The following is a 4705-nucleotide window of genomic DNA, read 5'->3' on the forward strand; positions in this document are numbered from 1 at the left end:
ATTGACAGTCATTCATTACAGGAAAAAAAATCAATTACATCTTCATTCTATATTTTAGTCTTCATATGTAGTCATATTTTAGTGWATGTGTGCATTTGCCCGTATATTGTTAATTCCTTTAGTATCAAGTTTTATTTTATAATTTGTCACYTCATGAACTCATCTAAATCCTTCAGTTCTTTTATTATTTTAGCCTGAGACCCTTTGTTTGCTCTGATAAAAATGTTTCCATTTTGTGTCCAAGTAGATGGAGAGAAGAAAAAGAAACTGAACTTTTGTTGAAGTGTGTCTGATGAGAGCACTCAGTCCAGCTCATTGCTATTCCAAGGATTGTTTAGACTCCCGCCTGACCTGCAACACTTTCTGCCCAAACATCCCCTGCACACAGGTGTTTCTGAATGAGCAGGTCTATCTGGAAAACAAAAGGACATATTAAAAAAATATATGTTAACCATTTAATGATTTCATGGTGAGGTGAGGATGAGAAGAGATAATAAGAGATTTTGCTCTCAGGAGGGCTGCTGATCTGGACCCATGTTTTAATGATTTATTTAGCATTAGCGTGGTTTTTAGACCTGGACATTCACTCTGATGGTTTGAGCTTCAGTGCAGGTGTCAAAATAAAGCTCTAGTGCTCTAAAATTATCAAACTAAACTGAGATGAGTTCAAGGTGCCTTTAACAACTCTGACATTTTTTGTTTCTAGATGTTTAGATTTAGATGTATCTAACTGTTAAACTAAATTCTCTCCGTTCTTCTGAGCTTTGATGACCTTTAAACACATCCCAGATTGAAGAAGTGAAATGCTAAACTAGTAGAAWGTGTACCTACCTACATATACATACCATGCTGTTCTGTGTAAATTAATCCTCACAGTAGTTCCAGTTTTCCCCAGTACAAACCATTCAGGCAGACTGTTTTTAGAGTTTAAGCCTCTACGATGAATGATGGTAAACATCATTGTTCCTTCAGCAATAATTTTCTGATTTACCAGAATTTAAATTTCTTGTTTGAACTTTTCAAAAACTTTTTTTCCACATTCCTGACCACATGTTCTRTAAAAAGTGAAAAATTCAGTTTAAAAGTTTATTTTGAGAGTATTCTTACCTCACATTGTTATAACATCAACAGGTTTAACAGAAAAGTTTGCAGGTCTTTCTCAGGAAAGCTCTTGACCGCCCTCTGGTGGAATAAGTTGGAAACATGAGCTTTAAAATCAGAACAGTGTAGATTCATTCAAATCTGAATTTGATTTTAAAATAAATTTGATAAATCTTTTAAATTATTATTCATATTTATTAACAATCATCAAACAGATTTTATTGAAACTCTCTGGAAATAATTATTAGGCTGATATTTACAACTGATTAACATTTGGAGTCAACTTGATTTAATAATATTAGCAAACACAATAAAGGTTAGTGTGGCAGTAGCAAGCAGTTCATTAGATATTTTGCTAACAGAGTTGATTCCAGTAGTTAGTGGAAAGTTTTAATGACAAGATCAGTGAAGTCTCATTTGGGGATCGGACATTACAAAAACACCAAATCTGATCTCAGTATTTGTAAAAGTAATAAAAAAAATTGTGTTTACTGTTTGTTTTGCTGAGGCAACCAACTTTAAAAAGGATTGGTGTAMAAATTAACCGGTTTAAGATCTCAGTGCAACTATTTGTTTTTATAAGAGTTGCATTAAAACCTGTGTCTTACCTCAAGAGATATTAGATAATGATAAAAAGCAAACACACACACCCACTGCTGAGCTACAGTGGGCTGAAAGCTGCATGTGAGTCATGGTGGATCGGTTGAATTCCTCCATATTTAAGCTTCAGCAGCATTCTTTGTTCAGACTTTAAAAAGGGGGAGTGTGGGCTGACGTTAGGGGTCACAAGGCAATTGGAGGTCTTTTGAAACGCCTTTGTTGCAGAGGGTCAGACAGGAATGGATGTTAATGTGTAGAGGACAAAAATGTACGAGTGGGTGCACACACACACACACACACACACACACACACACACACACACACACACACACACACACACACACACACACACACACACACAAAGGGGAGTGAGGATGACACAGAGTACCCACAGCAAATCTTCTCTCTGAATTGTTATAAGGAAACTCATAAATTATAAACTGCCCTGGTTTTCTTTTCCTTTTCTTTCTTGTGAAAAACAAAGTKTCCAAAATACTGCCAACTCTTTAAATACTTGACTCTCCTCAGTTCTCACATAAAGCAAATTAAACTGAAAGTGACGTCGCTCCTTAAGAACCTGCTGTGACTTTTTTTAAAACGTTATCCCGTTTGTTTTGTGTCTCTGACTTGAGCAATACCTCGTAACTCCTCAGTCCACAAYAAAGAGCTGTAACAAACCACTATTAGCACTGAATGGCAGAATTAGCATTAGCTGCTCATTAGCAGACAGCTGCTACTTTCCCCACTGCTTGTAAAATACCACCAGCAGTGTTTCCTCCTAACTGCTTTGTTCCTATGAAACCTGCACGAGAACAGGCAAAGGAGCTTAAGAAATGTCTGTTTTTTTTCCTAAATATTATGTTTTAAACCTTATTGACTAATTTTCTGGTGCAGAGTCTTTACTTTGATGCAATCACACAGMTTGATCAAGATCAGTCAACAATGGAAAGAAACTAACAGACAAAACGTCCAGCAGAAGCAGGCTGAGCGTCCAGCTGCCTCCACCTGGACTAAAACTTTCTAAAAGRGAACCAGTAAAACAATAAATCGGGTGTATAATGGTTTAGTGATTTTTATATTTTGTATTACTCCATTGTCATACACATTTTAAACATTATTACTGTAATGTGGATGCATCATATCATTTCAGACCCCCTAAAGTAGATCGTACCACCTTCCCCATTTTTAAACTCTGATCAGTACATCTAGMAGCCTTGTTGTTATGTGGTTGGCTGATTAAACCAGTTTCTGTTAGGAACCCAAGATGTAGACAACACTTTAGGACTCATATRAAAAGGAAAAGCTGATTAACCAAACAAAACACYTGCTGAGGCAGAAGACTACTTACAAAAGATTTAAGAAGGCAAACAGAGAATGAATCCATAACGACAGAGAGAAGCACAATGACAGAATGTAAAGAGACACTAATGGGAGAAAGGCCAAACACCTGGGGAGAGACAAGGATCAGGTGACCAGACCGAGGAGCAGAAACATGGTGAGTCCAGAAGACACAGAGAACCAAAACTGATGTTCTATTTAATCCATACTGACTGCAAGAGGTGGTGCTTCAAGCACTGGAACGATCCTTCTTGATCATGTGCAGGTCAAGAATTAATAAAGTCCACTGTGACCTGATGGCAGGCTTTTAGGTAGAATCTTTGAAGAGGGTACCTGCACAGCTGGTCCCAGACCCTCCTTTATGCTTTTAGTCTTTATGCTTTTCGGTCAGTCTAATTTTCAGAAGTCTCTTAAGCGTTCTTCAGGAGGGCCAGAAGGGTCTCTTGGTGGCCCCCTTCTAGCCAGTGAGGACTTGCTTTTCTCTGCTGAACAGGCTTTGTTCCAGCCTGCGTCTCCCTTCCAGGAGGGATTTCCTTTCTCAGTTGGGGGGCCAGATTCTCCACCCYGACCCAGATCGGCTTCAGCTCTGGGTCTGGCCTCTACAAGGCCCGGTTCCACTTTCTTAAACTATGCTGGAGAAGTAGGACAAACAGTGGCAAACCATCCCAGTGCTGTTTCTGCTAACTGGTGGGTGGTCTTTGCTACCTGGTGCCACAGTAAAGGGCAGGACCTGGTACAGTGTTCAGTCTCTGATACTGACCTTCCTGCAGGGATTACTGGATTGACGACATCTCCGTCCACTTTGAAAGAATATGTGGCTGCAATTTCCTGCTGGCATGTAGGTTTGAATGGCTTTTCAGTGGGCAGGGATCRGTGGTGGACAAAATACTCAACACTAGTWCTTTAGTAAAAATATTRATACTCAGGGTCTAATCTACTCAACTACAAGTAAAAGTTACTCAGTCAAACATCTACTCAAGTTAAAGTACTGAAGTACTTACTTTTGAAAAACTTAAGTACTCAAAAGTACATGCATTCAAAATACTCAATTATTAAAAAGTACAAATTAAAATGTGTAATATCAGTACATTGATGTGTTGTTTTCAGAGTGATTTTACAGAACCATGTTACTCTCAGAAACACCTGATGTACTGACATGAAGAACCATTCTGCTACAAATTCACCATCTGTAAAGACTTCAGCATAAAAATACAATAAAGTGAGAGGTGAGTTYTTAAATACAGAAATGTAGTTTATCCACGATGAACACAGAAGATGTTTAAACTGATGAATGCAGGCTCTGTCTGTAGAACTCAGGATCAGGTGTGACTCTGTGGTCTTTTATCCCCAAGGTGTGATTGGCGACAGGCAGTACCGTGCGGGTTTTTGCAGCTTCCTCGTGACTTTATTGACATATGTCATCCAATGCTTAAAGCGCTGCCTCTTTCGGTCAGTAGGGATGAAATAGAATGAAAGTTGCAACTGTAAATACGGTTCTATAAATCCCGGATGACYGCCAGAGCGCYCCATCCCTCAGAATCCTTGCAAYGCAAGAAAGTTGAGGGATTGAGCTCTGGTGACCCACGTGACTCTTTATAGTCACATGGGTCACCGGCAGGTCACAGGTGACTTTGTTGTTAAARGGGCATATTAATGTTGTTAAAGG

The sequence above is a fragment of the Austrofundulus limnaeus genome, unplaced genomic scaffold (assembly GCF_001266775.1).
Source record: "Austrofundulus limnaeus strain Quisiro unplaced genomic scaffold, Austrofundulus_limnaeus-1.0 Scaffold453, whole genome shotgun sequence".
NCBI classification, from domain to species: Eukaryota; Metazoa; Chordata; class Actinopteri; order Cyprinodontiformes; family Rivulidae; genus Austrofundulus; species Austrofundulus limnaeus.